This window comes from Pleurodeles waltl, chromosome 3_1 (genome assembly GCF_031143425.1).
Source record: "Pleurodeles waltl isolate 20211129_DDA chromosome 3_1, aPleWal1.hap1.20221129, whole genome shotgun sequence".
In the NCBI taxonomy this organism is placed as follows: Eukaryota; Metazoa; Chordata; class Amphibia; order Caudata; family Salamandridae; genus Pleurodeles; species Pleurodeles waltl.
In genome coordinates, this window is record NC_090440.1 from 1,729,779,383 (window position 1) to 1,729,802,015 (window position 22,633).

Sequence of the window (22,633 nt, forward strand, 5' to 3'; positions counted from 1 at the left end):
CCATCCTGGCGGTAGGGGGTGTCAGAATCCCCATGGCGGCGGAGCGCGCTCCGCCGCCATGGAGGATTCACAAGGGCAGCGGCAAACCGGCGGGAGACCGCCGGTTTTCCGCATCTGACCGCGGCCGAAGCGCCGCAGTCAGAATGCCCTGCGGGGCACCGCCGGCCTGTCGGCGGTGCTCCCGCCGACCCTGGCCCCGGCGGTCTCTGACCGCCGGGGTCAGAATGACCCCCAGAGTGTCCCATTGTGGTGCAGAACATTCCATCTTTTGTTCCTTTTTTCTTCCCTGAGAAGTGTTACCCCCCAGCAGCTTAAGTGATAGATGAGTGGGGAGGCCTCTGTCTCTTTTGTACCTCTGCTTCCTCTGATGGAGAACTTGCCGTCTACCTCTCTGTCTTGCTGACACAGAGAGAAAAGGCTATGGCTCGACTTGTCTGGAAGGAATATGCAGAAGACAGGATCTGCGTGAGATCGGTTCCAGGGCTGAACCACTGAAACACAGACTCTGAACTGGTAGAAAGATGGGGCTAGCACCCCCAATCAGTGTGTCAGTATTTCTCATTAAACAAATGCAGGGCTGCCACATCATGGTAGACTGGGAAAGACCTTTTGGTGCAAGGGTTGGGGTCACTGACTGCCAAGACTCCTTAAAATTTCTAGGACCAGAAACCTGACAAAGCTGGCAAAGACTGCATCTTACGAGGGATAGCTGCTTGTCACCATCATGAGGAAAGAATCCACTAACTGTTGGTAAATGGTGATAGAATTGCTCCTGCAAGAAGCAAAAGCTGCCTAGACAAGAGCGCCTTCGGAAGCTGGACTAAAAGTGTAGAGCATTCACGTGTTATGATCCAGGGAATCAATGCCATCACCAAACCCTGTACTAAGACCATGTGCCCTGACCCCAGCTCAGCATTTTACGCAAGGGGAGTAATGCAGGCCTGTTCAGCCCTGGCAGTGCAGGGTGGACGCCAACCCACAGGGCCCCCCCCAGCCCTTCAAGGAGACCCCATTCAGTCCATAGCCAATAAATATCTGAGAGATGTTGGAGACCTCAGGGCCCTTCATCATGCTCTGCGGAGGGAGCGAGGGCATCCTTTCACATTATGCCACTGTGTTTGGCTTCTCAAGATATTAATTGTTTGTGATGATGGGGCACACAGATTTATTGCAACTGCAGTTGGCAGTTTCATCAAAACATGTCCAAATAGGCTAGACAACTTGGTTCCGAGACGTTTTGCCACTACCTCAAAAGCACCTTGACTACTCGTCCAAAGGCTTATAACAATGGGCGGCAGCCGCAGGCCAGCATGAAAGACAACTAGCACCTCTGATAGACTTTGTGCTGTGCAAGGATGGCATCTGCAACCAGCAGAACCTTCAACCTCGGCATTAATGACCTCCGCATGAGTTCTTTGCTTTGTTTGGGTGGTGGGTTTGAGAATAAGCCAGAAGAAGCACCCCAGAGAGAGGATCCACCTTCTCAAATCATCATGAGATAAGAGATTGCTCTTCATCGGCAATGGCCTCTCCTGACTCTCCCGTCTGAACAGCATCCACCTCTGCATTACCGATTAGAGTTGAAGGACAGCAGCAACATAGACCAGACCAGAGTGCTGCAAGTGGGAAGGAGCAGTGTAGCCTCCAGCAAGGGCCAGACTGGGTACCCAAAGCAGCCTTGGCAATTTTGTCAGACCAGCCCCTGGGTTCGGGGGTGGTGGGCAAGCGCAAGTTTGTTGCTTCTTTTTGTTACTGGGGGCCAATATTGCAACACCTCAGCAAAACTCCCCTTTAATTACATATACGTCACCCCTAAGGGACAGAGGACACACTTGGTCAATGCCAGCACTAACACTACCATTGGCATACACAACACACAGGGAGCAGCCCTATGCACTAAGTCATTCACTACCAGTTACAAAGATAGTCACCAGCCCAGGAGGTACATTGCCTAATGCCATTAGATGCACATCTGTAACCCACAGGACCCTGCTCAGTAGAAAATGTCCACTAACACTATTGGGGTAGGAGTGCTTCAGAGCCTGCCCAACAAGTGACCTACCCTGCCATTTTTGCTCTGGCCTAGGGGCACCCACAGCCCACATCCCGCACCCAGGTAACCCTTAATGCATGCAAAGTCATGATTCTGAATCTGTACTCACCCCCTTGTGGCTGCTGTGATGCCTTCAAGTGCCCATCCAACTCTGGATAGGCCACCGCCAGGATATGGAACATCAGGGGGGGTCGGGGTACGACAGGCACACCTTCCTCGTTGGGAGGCCAGCCCCAGCTGGGCCTCCACTGTCTTCCTTGCCCCGTGTCGCAGGTCCTCCTACCATTTGCGGCAGTGGGTGCTCCGCCTGTCAAAGACCCCCAGGGTCCGCACCTCCTTGGCGATGGCATGCCAAATACCCTTTTTCTGATGGGCGCTGACCGGCAGTAAAAATACAGCAGAAAAGGGATTACTCATACCGTCTAGACCGTCACACTCATAGCCCATTAGGTCCCTCCCATACCCTAATGCACATAAATTGACCACCATGTATGCAGCACGCTGCCCAGGAAACCTCAGCCCCCCTACACGAGGCATGCACACACAACACTCCATACATTCATGGCCCACGCATCATGCTCACTGTGTACTCACCTGTTTGTCTGGAGGACCTTAGAGTAAAGTGTACTGGGGTAGGACCCCATCCACCAATCTCTCCAACTCCTCCGCAGTGAAGGCAGGGGCCCTTTCCCCAGACACATGAGCCATTGTCGCTTCCAGACACAGGTCACAGCAGCCTTGCAGTGTACTTCCTCTCCTGTTGAAGGTCAGGTAGCAAGTGAGTGAATAGGTAGAAAATGGCGGTCACGTCCACGGCGGTGCGTACCTTCACCGCCGGCGTACATCGCCATTGGCTCCTGGAATCCATCGGGCCCAATGATAACCAATGCGAAGATGTGTGGCAGTCATCGACCGCCTACCACAATGGTGCACAACGCCAGCGGAATGACCTCATTTCCACTTATTCCTCCTCACAGGTCAAGCAGCTGCCATTTCAGGGGGGCACATGCCATGGCACCTAACTGCGTCACAGCAGACATTGGCACAGTAACTGACTCTCGGATTCACATACTGGTTCTGTAAATGAAGAAATATATCATTATAGCAATAGATGTGTGAATATGACCCTCTGCTCACCGTTTTCCTCCATAGGCTTCAACCGCTGAGGATGAATCTGAGATGCAGACATCCTCCAGTGTATAGACCCATGGTGGACCTTGCGACAATGGAGGACAGACACATTATACTAACATACAGACTTGATCGGGTAACAATCCAAGAGCTGTGTGCCCAATTGGAGCCAGACCTGATGTCAGCTATCTGCCAGCCCACAGGTATCCCCCCTCTTGTGCAGGTCCTGTCAGTGCTCCATTTCCTGGCAAATGGTTTTTTTCAACAGTGGCCATGGCATCAGGGATGTCTCAGCCAATGTTCTCTAACGTGTTGACCATAGTGTTGTCAGCCCTGCTGAAACAAATGCACAGCTACATTGTATTCCCCCAAGTAGAGGGTTTGGCCACAGTGAAAGCTGACTTTTATGCCCTGGGACATTTCCCCAACATCATTGGTGCCATTGATGGTACACATTTTGCATTCCCCCCGTCCCCCGGAGAAATGAACAAGTGTTCCTATCACTCTCTGAAGGTGCAGATGGTGTGTTTGGCAGACCACTACATCTCCATGTGAATGCCAAGTATCTTGGCTCTGTGCATGACACCTTTATCTTGAGGAATAGCAACATCCCATATGTTATGGGCCAACTCCAGAGGCACAGGGTGTGGCTAATAGGTGAGCCCAAGGTCCCCTCCAGTATATGTTGGTGTCTGGGTATGGGGTTGTCCCTAATGGTTGGTGTGTGTCTAACAGGTATCCCTCGGTATTTGCAGGTGACTCTGGTTACCCCAAACTCTCATGGCTACTGACCCCAGTGAGGAATCCCAGGACAAGGGCAGAGGAACGTTACAACGAGGCACATGGGCGAACAAGGAGGATAATTGAGAGAACCTTCGGCCTTCTGAAGGCCAGGTTCTGGTGCCTCTTTCTGACAGGTGGAATCCTGTACTACTCACCCAAGAAGGTGTGCCAGATCATGGTTGCATGTTGCATGTTGCACAACCTGGCCTTGAGACGCCAGGTGCCTTTTCTGCAGGAGGATGTGCCTTGAGACGGTCTTGTGGCAGCGTTGGAGCCTGTGGACAGTGAGGAAGAGGAGGCAGAGGATGAAGATGAGGACAACAAAGTACTATCATGCAGCAGTACTTCCAGTGAAACACAGGTAAGACACTGTAACTTCACTTTACATTTCAGTTTTGTGTTGGACATTGTACATGGCAGCCGGATTTCCGTATGTCTATGTCCACTTACTGTACCCTTTGGCATCTCTATTTTCAGATCTGTGTGCACCACTCTGGCTCCTGGTGTGTTTACTGCTGCCCACTACAGGTTGTACCAATGTATATAAAACTGTACATATGAATTGAAATGTTTTCAGATTGTTGTATTAGTACATATTCCAATCAATTGACAGTCTCCAGATTTGTATTTGTTCCAAGGGTGTTTATTTAGGTGCTAATAAGTAGGGGGGGATGTGCAATGGGCTCGGGTGATGGTAGAGGAATGTCCAGTTAGAGTTCAGTCTCTTGGTATCACAGGTGCATTGTCCAAGGGGACATAGGAAGGGGAGCAATGGCAGTTCAAGGTGGACAGGGAGACAGAGTGGGACACAGGGGTGACAATCAGAAGAGTCTTAGTTCCTGGCGGGGGTCTTGGCAATGTTCTCTGGCTTCAGCCTGGATTGCAGGGACCGTTTGCGGGGTGGTTCTCCTTCTGCAGGGGGTGGGGTGCTTGTGGCCTTTTGTTCCAGTGGTGGGGCCATCTGTCCACTAGTGCCGGCGGTGGTGGAGAGCTGTTCATCACTGTGGCTAGTGTGAGGGGCCCGTTGTTGTGCACTGCCTCCCTCATGGTGTTGGCCATGTCAGCCAGCACCCCTACAATGGTGACCAGGATGGTGTGGATGTGTTTAAGGTCCTCTCTGATCCCCAGGTACTGTTCCTCCTGCAGCCGCTGGGTCTCCTGCAACTTGGCCAGTATCTGGCCCAAGGTCACCTGGGAATATTGGTATGCTCCCATGATGTTGGAGAGTGGGTTTCCTGGGCCTGTCCTCCCCCTGTCGCACAGCAGTCCTCCCAGCTTCCCTGTTGTCCTGTGCCTCCGTCCCCTGAACCGTGTGCCTGCTGCCACTGACCCCAGGTCCCTGATTGTCTTGAGTTTGGGGGATTGCCTGGGGTCCCTGTAGTGGTGGACACACTGCTGATTGACGTGTCCTGGGGACAGTGGTATGGGCCCGCTGGGTGGGTGCTGTGCTGGTGTTTACTGAGGGGGAGGGTCTGTGGTGGTATGGGACTGTGCCTGGGGACCTGTCTGCCCAGAGGTCCCTGATGGGCCAGGTTGGCCATCGTGATCCAGGCGTGCAGAGCTGCTGTCATCACTGTGAGCCTCTTCTGTGGGGGGACTGGATGTTGGTGGCACCTCCTCTCCGGTGACGTTGAGTGGGGGTCCTGTGGGGATGTTACTGCAGTGTTATTGTATCTGGATGTGCCATCTTGTGCATGGGTGTGTTTCCCTGTATGGTTGTGATAGCCCAGTCAGTTTTGCCTTGTGTGCGTGGTGATTTTGTGTGCTAGGTAATTCTCTCTAATGGGCATGCATTGGTGATGGGTGTCCATGCAGGTCTGTGATGGGTGTCCATGCATAGGTGTTACATGCAGGGCTTGGTATTGGTGTGGGTGGGTTGTGATATTGGTGTATTTGTAAGGTGGTGAAGTAAAGGGTGTGAGGGCAGGGGTAGGAGTTTTTGATGGCATGCAGGTAGGGTGAGGGATATGGTAGTAAAGATTTGACTTCCCAGAGTCCAGTCATCCTGCTACTCCTGCGATCCCCTCAGGATGCATTATTGCCAAGACTTGCTCCTCCCATCTTGTTAGTTGTGGGGGAGGAGGTGGGGGTCCACCGCCAGTCCTCTGTACGGCTACCTGGTATCTTGCAACCACAGAACACACCTTCCCCCGTAGGTCGTTCCACCTCTTCCTAATGTCATCCCTTGTTCTGGGGTGCTGTCCCACAGCGTTGACCCTGTCCACGATTCTCCGCCATAGCTCCATCTTCCTTGCAATGGGCATCTGCTGCACCTGTGACCCGAATAGCTGTGGCTCTACCCAGATGATTTCCTTCACCATGACCCTCAGCTCCTCCTCTGAAAATCTGGGGTGTCTTTGTGGTGCCATGGATGTGGTGTAAGTGGTATGTGTGAAAATGGTGTATGGTGCATGGATGATGATGTTTTGTGGCTCTGATTGAGTGGGTGCTCCTGGCTTGAATCTCTCGGCTATCTTTTTTTTTTAGAAAGGTTGTGGGTAATGTGGGTGTGTGTTTTATAGTGTTGTGGATGTGTGGGTGTGGTGTGTGTATGTGTGTCAGGTGTGTGAGGTTTAAATTTATCGAATTGTGGTGTAGTTTTGTCAGTGTGTATGTATTTTGAGCACGGAGGTATGTACCACCAATGGTTTACTGCGGTTGAAAGACCACTGCGGTGACTTGTGTGTCCTGATACTGTGGAGGTATTCCTGTTGGCGTAACGGTGTGGATTTTGGTACCGCCAGTTTATCACTGACCTTTGGTGTGGCAGACTTGTATAGGTGTCTGTATAGTGGCGGATTTCTCTGTGTGGGTCATAATACCCGTAGCGGTATACTGCCGCGGTCACAGTATGGTGGCGGCCGTCAGCACGGCAGCAGGCGGCATTTACCACCAAGGTTGTAATGAGGGCCCAAGTAACCTTTTAGCGATATTGACTTCTAAGCACTATTTTTGTTTTATCCTTTAAAAATTCATAACTCTGATTCTACTTATTGCATTTTTGCAGTTTTGTTCTTGTTTTTCTCATAAAATATAATTTATTTTTTGAACCCTCTGTGGAGTACATTTTGTGGTGTTTTCCTTCAGATACCCATTGCCTCTTAAGTTAAGCCTGACTGCTCTATGCCAAGCTACCATATGGTGAACGAAGGTTACTTTAGGTTGTGTATGTGTTTTACCCTGACTAGAAGTGGCGGCTTCTGCTTTACAGGGTGTATACTCTAACAACCAGAAACCCCAGTTCTAGCAAACAGTCAATAAATAATGCAATGACAATTATTACATAGCAATACCCCATCTTAGGCCTTCCTGCTCCCCACCAGTCTGCACAGCTAGTAAATCCTTTACAGAATACATGCGGTCAATGCCCCATTCCAGTAACACTGTTCCGAGCTGAGAGACACGTCCCACCTCGCCTGTGCACTTTCATTCACTAAAAGCCATATTTATGGCAACGTGACGCAGAGTGACAAGTTACCTTGCTGCACTGCATCACAGGGAAGTGCAGGAAGTGCCTTATTTGAAAGAATACATCACATTCCTGTCTTGGTCCCTGCGCTTTGCACCCTTTTGGCTGCCTAGCGCCAACTCAGGCAACCTTGCATCATGATGCAAGGTTGCCTGCAATGTAAGAAGGATTGTTATATGCAGGAAGGGGCATGTCCCTCTTTCTCTGCAGCTGCAGAATGCAGCACACACAGAAAGAGAAAAAAATAAAATAAAATAAAGATTTTTCTCCTGGTTACACCTCACTTGCAAAGGTGTAGCATTCTGGTGCATTCCTAGGTCTACCACTTCTGGTACAAAATCCATGGATGTTGAGTGGAAACAGCCTATGGAACACCTACCCAGAGCAGAGTAACGCAATGCAGCAATTTGTGCTGTGTTGCTTTGCTCCAGATTTATGAAGCCACTCAGGACCATCTAAGGTTGCCTTTTGTGGCTTCATAAATCACATTTTTGGTGGTGTCATACAAGCACCATATTGCTTGGCAACTGGGCTGATAAATATGGACCTAAAGCCCTCATTCCATCTAGGTAGTATACTGGACCCGAGTACTGATACAAGCATGGATATTGAAATAGAAGCATGCAACATGATTTTGATATTTATTGCATGCAGTACATGTCACATGTGACAAATATCTGCAGTAAAAATTGCAAGTTGGAATAATGCATTTTTCAAAACTGTTGTTTTTAGCCACACAGAGCCAAACATCTCTGGAAAACACACAGAACCAAATGTGGGCACTTCATCAGCTGTGTTGTCACAGTGACATTTCAACCAGACATGCATGTGGCAAGTTTGTGACAGTACACATCTGTGAAACCACAATGCAGGATCGATTGCCATGCTCCTCCACTTTGTAATATCACTAGTGGGCAACCACGAGCACTGCACCAACATGGCTGCCAGCAGACAGACACTAAAAATTCATGTCCTGCAGCTCAATCTCCGTCCACAGGCCATAAAGCTGGGAAACTCTTGTGCTGGAGCATTTTCGTCCTTTGCAGGAATTAATGCCCTTCGAGGATGATGGATCTTTGGACCCAGCATAGGGTGTGGTAGAACCATTAACACAATTTCTGCACAAAGCCAATTAAATTGCACACCATGAACAATGTGACCATAGACTGAAAGCTCCAGTCAGGAACAAACTCAAGCTCAAAGTCATGTAGACAATTCACAAGACATGGTTATAAAGATACAAAATCACCAAGGGTTGCCCAAGACGGCAAAATAAGTTCAGACGGACTAACATTAATAATACTAAGCAGTCAAGAAGAAGAATACAAATCATTAACAGGAAAATTTGTGATGCAGAAATTAAGCATTGTTTAGGCTCAGCAAGCATCAGTAAATTCACTTTAGTAGAGTTACAAATTTGACACAGGAATACCCTATGGTTTGCAAAATCAGTGGAATTGTGTGGGGTGGAACAAATCTGGGAAAAATATAAAAAGCACAAAGAAAGACAAACATAATTTGGAGAAAGGAAATATCAGGTCGATCAAGAGTCTTCTGAAAGGGGACTGGAAGAAAGATGTTTAAGACTCAGCGGGGCATTTCAAAAGGGCAAAGCAGACAGGAAGATATCTCTCCAAAGGCAAAGCATGCGGGGTTCGTCATCAGCAAAGCATCTGGAGATCTCTGACCATCTGACCAACGTCCAACTGGTCAATGGTATATCATTCTGATTCATCAAAGGTGACTTTCCATATTATGCTAAAGGGGCATCATCAAATGGAAATAGATCACACAACTTCAAACTGCAACATCGGTAAATCTTCCCTGTTCTGTCATGGGAACATCTTCCATCCACACAGCTCCACACAAGTTTGAAGCAATTGTAAATACTAACAGTTCATGTCTCAGGATGTTCTATATTCAAGGACATTGTTGCATTTCTCTCTGTGACTAAAACAATAGTGGTTTATTACCAAATCTTGTCTTCTCATGGGATTAAAGACTGAAAGAAAGCTCATATTAAATAAATGAATCACGGAATACAGGCTTAGTAGGCCTTAGACTAACATAAGTGAAATAATACAGCATATTAATACATCAGATAAAACACATTTAATTAGCAAACTATAATTTCTATGTTAATACTTTTTCATTAGCATTTAGATTTCAACAACTATAAATGAAATAACAGTCAATGCAAGTCAAAAGGGACAACATGGAACTGCATTTCTTCTATGTTTACAAGCATATTTAAACCATTAATTATTAGAAATTCAATATCATTTCAATACATACTATTAGTCTTGGGTCTATATTACACCACAGTCTCAGTTTAATCTATTTAACATTTAATTTAATGTAAATATCACCTATGTCAAACTTTACAGTGTAAACGTGTATTTAAATCGACGTCAGTGCAGCTTCTACATTAAAACCATTAGTACTTTGATCAACTTAATGCATAAACTGTCACATATAGATGAATTTTGTGACATGAGGGGCAGCACTAAAATCTCCACTACATCACCACCAAAAACGTGCACAGGTCTGTGGGAGAGAATTGTTGATAAAGTAAATGTAAGCAACACACGCCTCCTGCAGTGAATCACTCTCACAAATGCTCCTCAAATTATTAGAGGAGAAGATGTGCCAATCCTAGATCTACCAGGGACCGAGGACGTCAAGGGAGTGAAAGGTCTGGAGGCATCCACAAGAAAGCAGTATAGCATAGGAATATTTGCTACAAATTTCTCTAGAAAGAATAGAATTTAATGTAAATGTCTAATTGTGGAAGACATTGTGCCATTCAAAATATATGGCTATAGACTGCACATACATAGGGGTGTTGGCATGTATTTTGAGACTGTGCAGTAAGTCCTCTTGGTTGCCATTCCCCTATTTGGAGCAGACCCAGTGAACCCAAAGGTGGATAAGTGTGGGTGCCGTGAGGGGGTTAAGAGGGTGTGGGTGGCCATTAGGAAGCTGCAGGTGAGTGTTCCGGTTGTGTGGCCTCCAGAAATAACTGTCAGATCACTAATTGGCACACGTATTTTTAGCAAATGTATAAACTAAACATTGCAGGGAATTCTGGGCAAGGAAGCGCAGTAAAACAGACCTAAAGTTTGACTCTGCCTGGGAAAGAACAGTGGGCCCTAGGATACTCTGTAAGCCCTGGAGAGTGTGCATGGAAAATATGCTGTGGACGAAGTCACTAGAATAGGGCAGAGGAACCTGTGTAAGGAAAAGGAGTAATGCTATTTCTCAGACATTAATACATTTTGCGGTTGGTCATCAGACAAACATCTTGCCATGACAGTACAGGTTCAACCTTCTTTGTTGATATGATTAACTGGTTAACATCATTATTATGTCAAGCTGCTATCAAAATGAAAATTGTTGGGACAGCCTCTTTATCCATGCACCAACGGTTGAAGGTCAAGCTGACATGACTACAGTCTTCCCGACTAGCAATTGCAAAATGACTTGTATCTGAAAAACATATACCTCAAGGTGTCACTCGCAGTAATGTCCATGTTCCTGAAGGTTCCATCCCCTGGTAGTCATCAGTCTAAGAAATGGATATCTGACTCTGTGTGATGAAAGTGTACATGCAAGTGTGGCACGCTTATACACATCCCTACTTGCAGTTTGCTTACCATAGGAGCACTCTGAATTTGATGAGAGTTCCTACACATAAGCTTAATTTTCCAGCCACAGATGTACACTCAGGATCCAATACAGCTCCCACCTCAACGTCCAGTGAGGATGCCCCTGGGCAAACACCTGCCATGTCAGCACCCACCACTGTTGCAAATTCGACACCCACCATCATTCCAAGTTGTCATCCACACCTCCTGCAGAACAGTTTGTGGTTTTAAATGACTTTTTGGCTGCTTTTAGAAAGTTGGCATTCTCCTGCCTAAAGCCTCTTGCAGCTTTTTCAGAGTTAATCCCTCACTGTCATCTGGCAGTCTGCTGAGAGGTGTGAATGGCTCACAGGAAATGGGAAAATGGCCTTGGCTAGGAGTAGGTGTGACCTCCTTTTGAAAGGATGGCATGGGAGTTTGAGCAGAAACTTCATAAGCTAACCGGGCATCCTTTGCCACAGGAAGATGGAACTCACACCTAGGCCTACCCTTGCCATTTTCCAAGTAGCCAGAGTGGCACACTTCTCATTGGGGGAAAACCTCTTCCACAACTGGTCTGCAGGGGTAGTTCCTCATCTCTCTAGACACACCTCAGATGTGTGCCCAGAGCTCTGTCCAAGGGATGAAAGATTCTGCCATGTGGGGTTTTGCAGAGCACACCACTGTGGGATTGTTTAGGGACAGACCACCAAGAACTGTTGTTCAAGTCAGTAAGATTGCCCCTGGGAAATGATTCCCTATTGGGCAAGCAGGTCCCCCACCCACAAGCTAGTGCTAGGCATAAAAGTGATACCTGTGGATACCTTCTTCAGAACATTGCTGGACCTGAGGAAGACAGAAGGAAGACTGCACCTGCTGAACCATTCAATTTCAGAAAGCAGACTGCACCTACTGTGATCTATAGAGAAAAATGCTAAGGTCTGGACCTGCTCCCATTTGAAGCCAGGGAAGAATAGTTGACTCAAAGAGCTAGTTGGCTAGTCTCCTGTTAAGCTACAGGCACACAAAAGCTGTAAGATGCCTACCTTCCTGCAGAACCCAGCTGGTCAGTCCAACTGGACTTGCCCTAGGTTCTGCTGATGACTTCCCCTAGAATGAATCCAGACCCCAAGTGGTATTCCTAGGATCCTGGGACCCTTGTATATGCATCAGAATGTATTCCTTCTGCCTAACCCTAAAAGCTGGGACCTATAAACTTGTTCAGAAATTTCCAAAGATCCAGCGGCTAATACAGGACCACCCCTGAGCTTCAGCTGCTGACATCAAAGTGCCAGTAGAAATCTTCACCAGACGATGGCACCAAAAATATCCAGCTAGCAAGAGATCTTGCTAAGGTACAAGTTTCGAATTCCCACCGCTCAGAGCTTTCCTGCCAAAAATTATTAGCTACACCGGGACTTCATAAAATGGCTAGCCAGCATTGTGGAACACATCTTGGACACAGCCTGCTGTCTTACTCAGCTGAGGACTTTCATTTTCCAGCCCAAAGAGTGGCTAAGTCAGAAGGTGAAAATTAACTTTTGACTTTGAGCCATTCTCGCACAATCAGATACCCGTGGTTAGCGCTTTGTTTTTTTGTGTGATAGAAACACCTAAATCTTTGAAAAATCATATCCTACATCAAATCTTGTTGTTTTGGTGTGTGGGGGCTCATTACATTTTTCTAAATTGTTATACATTGGAGTGCTTTTTTATTGTTGTTGGACTTTTTTCCTTTTACAGGGTCATCTCTAAACTTCTTGCCTCCAATTTTTTCTGACATGTTGGGTTGGCTTTAGGACTCTGGGCACTTTACTACTGCTAACCAGTGCTAAAGTGCATATGCTGTCTGTGTAAATGGTATGGTTGCTTGGTTTATCCATGATTGGCATATTTGATTTACTGGTAAGTTCCTAGTACAGTGCACTAGAGGTGCTCAGGGCCTGTAAATCAAATGCTACTAGTGGGCCTGCAGCACTGGTTGTGCCACCCACATTAGTAGCCCTGTAAACATGGCTCAGTCCTGCCACTGCAGTGTCTGTATGTGGAGTTTTAAACTGCCAATTCGACCTGCTAAGTGTACCTACTTGCCAGTCCTAAACCTTCCCTTTTCATACATGTAAGACACCCCTAAGATAGGCCCTATGTAGCCCCATGGGCAGGGTGCAGTGTATGTTTAGGGTAGGACAGATACTAATGTGTTTTATAAATCCTAACAGTAAAATACTGCCAAATTCGGTTTTCAGAGTTGTAAGGCATATTCCTCTCAAAAGTTAACATGGGGGCTCCCTTTAAAAATGATTAAAGCGTAGATTGCCTTTGGGAGCAGATAGACATGTGGGGTTTGGGGTCTCTATGCTCACAATTTAAAAATACATCTTTTAGTAAAGTTGGTTTTGAGATTGTGTATTTGAAAATGCCACTTTTAGAAAGTGGGCATTTACTTGCTTAAACCATTCTGTGACTCTGCATGTTTGTGGATTCCCTGTCTGGGTCAGTTTGACAGTTGGGCTGTTTGCACCTCTCTCTAAACAGTGACACAAAGGAGCTAGGGTGTAGCCTGCATATCCTGATGAACCATATGTGCTAGGAGGGAGGGTAGGAGTGGTCACTTACACCTGAAAGGGCTGTGCCTGACCTCACACAATGCAGTTTCCAACCCCCTGGTGTGTGTCTGGGATCTGTCCTGGGCAAGGCAGGATTTCACAAACAAGAGAGACTTTCCGTTGAAGTAAGCCTACTTCAAAGGCCAAAATGGGTATAAGAAGGGCACCCAAAACCACAGACTTTAGATCACTTCTGGACATCAAGAGGAATCTCTGCCTGGAGAAGAGCTGAAGAGCTGAGGAGAAGTGCTGCAGTACCTGTGACTGTGCTTTGTGGAGCTATCCTGCAGTTGCTGCTTCTGTCTGGTTAAAGAGGACAAAGAGTGGACTTTGCTGTGCATTCCTGCTTGTGAAGAAATCTCCAAAGGCTTGTCCTGAGCTTGCCTCCTGTTATGGAAGTCTCATGGCCATCAAAGACTTCTGCCAGCACCTTGACTCTCTGCTGAGACTCCTGCCCTGCCAAGTGGTGCCCTAACCAGTTCCGGGGTCCTTGATAGGTGAAGCTGGCAGACCAAGATTTAAAATCCACGCACAGACCGACATGTGGGGAAATTTCCGACGCAACCTCTGAGACGCGGCTGAAAAAACGATGCACCGCTAGCTTTGCGGCTGAAATTGATGCTCCTCCTGCAGCGCGGCTGGAAGATCGACTCACGCAGCTGGACAAACAACATGCAACACCACTAACGGAGGCTGGTAACATCGCCAGCCACAGAGCGTAAATTTGCTGATACCGTGCAGCAGGATTTTTGGTGCAAACCTTGCTGGGTGTGGAAAAACGATGAAACGCCTGCCCGGACCCAAGTGCTTGCCCGGATCGACGCATCACTCTCCTGCAAAGAGGAAAAACAACGCACGCTGACCCGACCGGAGGAGGAGAACGACACGCTGTCTCACTTGCGGGTGAGAAATCGACACATCGCTAGCCTTTTCTGACGCATATTCGCCCATGCGTGTTATTTTGACGCTACCCAGGTGCTTTTCAAACCCTAACAGTGTTTTTGCTGTTTACAAAAAGATTTAAGACTCTTTTGCTTTTAAAATTAATAACTTGACTTGTGGATTTTTGTCGTTTTGGTCTTGTTTTGTTTAGATAAATATTTCCTATTTTTCCAAACCTGTGTTGTGTCATTTTGTAGTGTTTTCTCTAAGTTACTGTGTGTGTGTTGGTACAAATACTTTACTAGACTCTGAAGTTAAACCTGCCTGCTTGTGCCAAGCTACCAAGGGGGAGAGCGGGGGTTAGCTGAGGGTGATTTTCCTTTACCCTGAATAGAGTGAGGGTCCTTGTTGGACAAGGGGTAATCTGACTGCCAACCAAAAACTCAATTTCTAACAATTGTTATGTGTTTTCCACTTTTTAAGTGGGTTGGTACTGATAAGTGCTTTATCTTAAGTTAAACTTGTCTGCTCTGTACTCCAGCAACCATGTTCTAAGCTCACACTTAAATTATTGGAACTAACTGGACCTCGGAAGGAATAGTGGCATTATTACTTGATGTGGACTACTTTCCACTGCAACTAATAATCCTCTTTCTCACAATCACTTAACAGCTTCATATTGACTTTCAGCCATATGCTCACTGCAGCTCATGGTCCGCTTGTGTAACAATGGACAATCTATGAATGCTCCTTAATTAGCGGAAAATTACACTGTTTGATAGATCCCATGTGCCACATTTATCTAGCATCCAAATTATTTTAGCGTGCTGCCCAAAATTAACGTTTACTGCCTTTCTAGCTTACTTTCTTAGGACCAAAAGCCTTTGCAAAAAATGTTGGTTCTCCTGTACCTATTTTCAAAGGAAAACTGTATGATAAGTCAGGGCAGAGGAGGGCTCCCACATTAAGCTGGCTGCGCATAGACAAAGGTTTCACCACCAGGATTATAAATTCTTAATAGATTATAACAAGCAGAGTCAAGGTGACTAAAATATAGAAGCCCTAATTTGGCTAAACTCCAGATATGGCAATATGTAGCAGATCCAACTGAAATCAAATTGAGTTTTAAACTATGGTAAGGATAAAACGTAGAAGAAACATCTCACATTTTTTATATTTATATATTCTGCATTTTCTGACACACCAGCCTTGTAGGCATTTGTGTGTTGACATGACCCAGCAGACAGGTAGTCAAAGTGCAAGAGGATGAAATTACATTTTACAGATGCTTATTAAAGCTGCAGCAAATGTACGGGACTCACACTCTAGTGGACGCCCAGCTGCATGTTGGTGAAAAGGCAAAATGTGTTGGTACTTGACAGAGGAAAATTGAATTTCACACACTTACAAAAGATTGTACAAAAGGAATGCTACACCCTGACTAGGTCTGTGGCGAACTGCATCTCTATCTAGTTTTTAGTGACTATTCCTAGAGAACTTAAGAAGGCAACTTATAAGAATACCAACACAATGGTGTATAAAAAAAGTCAAAAGACAACTGGAAAAGGTATTCAACACTATAGCCACAATGATGAGACTTATTTAGTTTCAAATATTGCTTATCGTTCTCTACAGCATTGCTCTCTACTAAGAGGACTATGGCATGATATCTAAATGGACAACAGGTTCAAACTGAAAAGTGTAAATTATTAATGCTCAGTAAGGTTGAACATACTCTACCTGTACAGTGGTTACCTGCATGGTAAGATGCAGATATATGTACAAGGAAAATGTGTAACATTTTACCATAATCTAACATTGTCTTAGCACGGATGTTACCAAACATGAAGTTATGAGTCCAGATAGTAACAAGCTAACCACTCAAAGCAATACATCCATGAATTTCATATTTTTTTATGGTATAAGCTATTGTGATATATAGATTTAGTATTAAATCAACCATACTTTGTTTAATGGCCTCCTAGTAGATCTACATGCCTCTTTTGCCCCAATGATATCAGTCAAATTACTAGTGCTAGTATATGAGGGATGGTGTGTGTGTGGGAGGGGGGTGGTAATTACCAGAATCCATACGATAGGCAGAGTATCCAGTTCACTAAAAGGAATGACAAATTTTAAACACTGTAGGTTCTTATCAGTCTTGAATGTTGACCCAGCTATGAGGTTCAAAAGATGTTCATACTTGACAAGAAATGCAGCTTTATGTTCAACATAAGACCAGCAGGTTGGCCATTTCAAGGGTAAGGTGATGGATAGTTAGGTGGTATATGCTTTGGCGTACCTAAATGCAGAGAAAACATCCAGCTTTGTAAGGACCGTATATCTAGTAGAAGTGCTCAGAAAAGCAATCTTTAGACCCAGTGTATCTAGTGGATACAACTACTGCATACTAGGCTCACAGTGGGCATAAGGATTGAGCCTTCTAGCATAAAATGAACATGATCAAATATGACTGAACTTTAATTGATCTGTAGACTCCTAGACTTATTTGCCCTTTTCCTTAATAGGATGAGTTGCAATATCCAAAATGATGATACTACAACATTGCCTGTATATTTTCAATAGCTGCATGTATGAATACCTGAGAAAAGTGTTGAAAAAACTATACAAACTACAGACTCATCCTGCATTGGGAAGATACAATTTAGGGCAGCGATAAAGTCCCCTTCTCAAAGAGCCCCCTTTGAAAATGACCCTTCTATTTATTTCATCTTTGCACTTACCCTCTCTCCCTCTTCTCTGCCTACCTCTCTCTCGCTACCTGATGTTTGCTTAATCAGAAAACATAGTCTCCCTTAGTTTTATCTCACTCTTGCAGGCTATATTTTATTACTGCCATCTCTATATGCTATCTTCATTATTCACTGTTTTTTGTAGTCCTCTTCCTCCTTCTTTCTGCCTTATCTACCAATTTCTTCCTTGTTCTGGGTTAATTTCTGACAACTAAAAGTAAGTCCCAGTCCCCAAAAAGCATGCAGTGAGCCTCACAAACAACCACTGGTTCAAATTAAGCACTGTGCCATAATACAGTAGAATAGGAAAAGCAGCCGAAGACATGTGGGATGCATTCATTGGGTACATTGGGCACTCTGAACCATTGTATATTATCAAAACTGTGACATATAAATTCAAAGCAAAGCTAAAAGAAGGGGCATCGCTAAAACATTACTTAAAGTCAAGGGCAAAGGGGGAAGCTATTGTGGAGTAGATCCTACAGACAGTGGCCTGATTTGGACTTTATTGAACAGAGTTAACTATGTTGGGATGGCAGAGGACAATACTTTGGCCATCCTGAGGGACCTCCACCTACCAAATTTAGAGCTGTCCACCAGCCCTGCAGACAACTCCCTACAAATTATTTTGTCTTAAAGAAAGTCTTTACTCTGTCAATTTTTCATTCCCAATGGTAAAAATTAGAGTAGTCTGCCAAACGTTTTTTCTGTTGGAGATGTTTAGAAAAAGTGCAAAATCCATGATATTGCCTCTGAGAAAAAAATCAAAGGAGAGATCTGAAGCTAGGGTGCTCCTGCTGTGAAACACAGGAACAAGATTGTCAGCAGACAATCAGCTAGCTTTACATGGCTTAAGGCTTAATTTCAAAGAACAAAATGCAATCCTACAAACCCCTCTGCTGTGAGCCCCGCAAACCTCTTCTCACCATTTACACACACAGTTACACATTTCTGACACAGTGGCGCAGTGCAACATAGCAAGTCACCTTGCTGTGCTGCACTGCACCACTGGGAAAGGGTACAAATGCTTTGTATTTAGGGATATATCGCCTATCCCTGTCCTTTTCCTTGTATTGGTGCACAATGGGCTACCTAGCACCAATGTAGGCATCCCGGTACCATGATGAAAGGGTGTCTGTGTTACATTCAGGATTGTTTTTGTGCAGAAAAGGTCACCTGAGAGGCTTTTTCTTCCTTCTCTGTGTTCTGCAGAATGCAGAACACATAGAAAGAGGAAAAACAAGGAGAGTGTATGTTTTTGGAGCATTACCAGGTCTTTGTTAATCTTGGAAACTCATCAAAATATGGATGTTACATGGGAAATGTTAGAAATGGGGTCTCTGGTTGGCAGTCATTTTGCACTCTGGCCAAGCAGGAACCCTCACTCTAGTCAGGGCGGTAGAGATACACACTTACGATAAACCCTACTTACCTCCTTGGTAGCTTGGCACAAGCAGTCAGGCTTATCTCAAAGGCAATGTGTAAATTATTTGTACCAACACACACAGTAACACACACAGTAACACAGTGAAAACACTACAAAATGGACACCACACCAGTTTAGAAAAATAGGTAATGTTTATCTACATCAAACAAGACCAAAATGACAAAAATCCAAAATACACAAGTAAAGTTATGATTTTTAAAATAATAGAATCTTACTCCATGCAAAACAGTGGAAACGCTGTTGTTCCTCAAAGTACCTGGTTTGCGTAAAAAATAAAGCATCACAGGCGAGTGTGTGTTGAAAAAGTCAGTGATTTGTCTTTTTCTCACTTGCAAGTGAGGCCGTGCGTTGTTTTCTAGATGGGGCACCTTGGGTCCATGCAAGTTTACATTGATTTTGTCACCCAGCGATGATGCATGAGGAATCCAGCCTCAAGGTGATGGAAAACCACGCTCCGTCTATCATTTTCAACAGCTGCAAGCAGGTGTTACGTTTTTTATCCAGCCGCAATGCAAGTAATGCATTGATTTCCAAGCCATGATGCAGGTGGTGCTTCGATTTCAGTCGCAAGGCGGGTGCTGCATTGTTTTTACAGCTGCGTTGCAGGTGGTGCATTGAACCTTTCCCCACACGGCTTCCTGTGCGTAGATTTCAGCCCCTGTTCTACCCGTTTCATCTTTCAAGGGCTCAGGGACTGGATAGTACACCACTTGACAGGGCAGGGGTCTCAGCAGAGAGTCCAGGTGCTGGCAGGGGAAGTCTTTGATAGCCCTGAGACTTCAAAATAGGAGGAAAGCTTAGTTCAAGCCCATGTAGACACTTCACAAGCAGGAATATACCACAAAGTCCGCTCTTTGTCCTCCTTCAGACAGAAGCAGCAACTGCAGGCCAACCCAGCAAAGCACAGTCACAGGCAAAGGAGCAGTACTCCTCCTCCAGCTCTTCAGCTCTTCTCCTTGGCAGAGGTTCCTCTTAGTTCCAGAAGTAATCTGAAAATCTGGGGTTTTGGGCCCACTACTTATACCTCTTTCTGCCATTGAAGTTGGCAAACTTCAAAGGAAAGTCTATGTTGTTGACAAGAGCCTTGCCAAGGTCTGGCTCCAGACTAACACCAGGGGGTTGGAGACTTCATTGTGTGAGGGCAGGCACAGCCCTTTCAGGCCTAAGTGGACCACTCCTCCCTCCACTCCAGCCCAGATGGCCCATCAGGATATGCAGGCTTCACCCCAGCTCCCTCTGTGTCACTGTCAAGTGGAGATGCACAAACAGCCCAACTGTCAGTCTGACCCAGACAAAGAATTCACAAACAGGCAGAGTCATGGAATGGATTAAGCAAGAAAATGCCCACTTTCTAAAAATTGACAATTTAAAATCTAAAATTACTAAAAGTTGTATTTTTAAATTGTGAGTTCCCAGACCCTAAACTGCACATTTCTATCTGGTCTCAAAAGGAAACTGCACTTTAAGGATATTTAAAGGCATACCCAATGTTAACCTATCAGAGGGATAGGCTTTGCAACAATGAAAAACGAATTTGGCAGTATTTCACTGTTAGGACATGAAAAAACACATCAGTACATGTCCCATCTTTAACATACACTGCAACCTGCCTATTGGGCTACCTAGGGCCTAGCTTAGCGGTGCCTTACATGTAAAAAAAGGGAAGGTTTGGGCCTGGCAAGTGGCTATACTTGCTAGGTCGAATTGGCAGTTTTAAACTGCACACACAGACACTGCAGTGGCAGGTCAGAGCTATGTGTACAGGGCTACTCATGTGAGTGGCACAATCAGTGCTGCAGGCCCGCTAGTAGCATTTGATTTACAGGCATTGGGCACCTCTAGTGCACTTTTCTAGGGCCTTACTAGTAAATCAAATATGCCAGTTATGGAAAAGACAATTACACATGCAATTTGTCTGTGCTGATGATCGTGCCAGTTTTACAACATCTATCAACGTTCCCTCCTCGTTCCCCTGGTGTTGGCCTACCACACATGTGAGCTGTCATACTGACCAATTCCTACCTATTGGCACTGTGATAATCTCCTTAGTGATGCACTCCTCTCCTACACCTGTCTTATGACATGTTCCCCTTTCCTTGGACTCTGTCTGAACTTATGATGATTTGAGATCCCTTATGAGGATAGTCTCATGTGTACTGTACTGTACAACCTATATCATCATTTATCATTCTAATACATTCACTCAAAATATCAAGGGGGACTTCCCCCACCAAAATACCGCTCCGCGGTCGAAAGACCGCTGAGGGTATTTTGGGATTTGCCCTGGGCTGGCGGGCGACCGCCAAAAGGCCGCCCGCCAGCCCAGGGCAAATCAACCTTCCCACGAGTGGGAAGGTGCGACGGGTGCAGTGGCACCCGTCGCGTATTTCAGTGTCTGCAAAGCAGACACTGAAATACAGAGTGGGGCCCTCTTACGGGGGCCCCGCGGCACCCCCTACCGCCATCCTGTTCCTGGCAGGAGACCCGCCAGGAACAGGATGGCGGTAGGGGGTGTCAGAATCCCCATGGCGGCGGAGCGCGCTCCGCCGCCATAGAGGATTCTCAAGGGCAGCGGAAAACCGGCGGGAGACCGCCGGTTTTCCAAATCTGACCGCGGCCAAAGCGGCGCGGTCAGAATGCCCTGCGGGGCACCGCCGGCCTGTCAGCGGTGCTCCCACCGACCCTGGACCGCCGGGGTCAGAATCAGGGCCCAAATGTCTTGAATATGTTTGTAAGTCAGTGAACTTTATGCATTGTGGGAAGCCTATACATGGAGAGGACTATGTAACTAAACATATTTGGGCAGTGTGGTGCTGCAAGCTATGTAGCTGGGCTGAGGTGCCACAGAGCAAAAGAGTACGTAAGTTCTGTATGCAATAGGATAATGTTCAAAAAAGTCATCATGACTAACATTAGTGCATATGCAGCTGTCTACTGCCAATGCAGGCACACTTGTACCATATATTAAGGGTGTTTTTGCTGCAGGGATCGGAGGTCGATGAGCAGGAAGGATCCCTCCCTGCACATAAACGAACAGTAAAAGCTCCTTGCTCATACTATGTAATCGTCAAAATGCAGCACACAAACATTTAGACATACTAACCTAAATATTTGTATATTTCCCTGTTGTTCCATACAAGCCACACCCCTTGGTTGACTTAATAGATTTGGCATTGTCTCAGGTCTACATTCCGTTGTAAATCTGAGGCAGTACCAAATGCTATGGGTGTAGCATGGGTAAGTCACCAGCAAAACACATTGGATGTCCCTCTGCAACAGAAGTCATGTGTTGAGGGGAGACATGTATACAGTGCAGTATTAATACACACAAAGTGGTTGTATGCCACCTTAATATATGGTGAAATGGCACAGTGCCACTGGTGTAACACAAAAAGAGATGCTGTGGTGGTGCTAGAGTCGTGTGTACATGCCCTGAGTACTTGGCTAATCTGAACCCACACAAAGTCACACACAAACTGACTGCAACATGGATGAGGTGACTGATGATAGCTATGTGAAAAAAACAAGCTGAGTCTGTAGATCCTAAGCATGGCATGTGACAGTTACCATGCATGCATTGTGATAGCTGACAACAATCACAACATAAGTGACTGGGCCTCGCATGGATGGTGGCAACAGGAAAACCATTGACATTACATATAAATTGTGCAGGTATAAGAATGTGACTGTCAGCCATAAGTGACTCAATAACAAAACCAAGTTTTAGGGGGAGTGCAAATACAATAACATAATGACAATACAAGTCACATTAATTGAAAATACAGAGACATGCTGTATGAATATTTGCTTCTGGGATGTGGCACCATGCACATCAAGAGTGTCACGTACATGGCTGATAAATCTCTGAATTTGCAGATGTCAT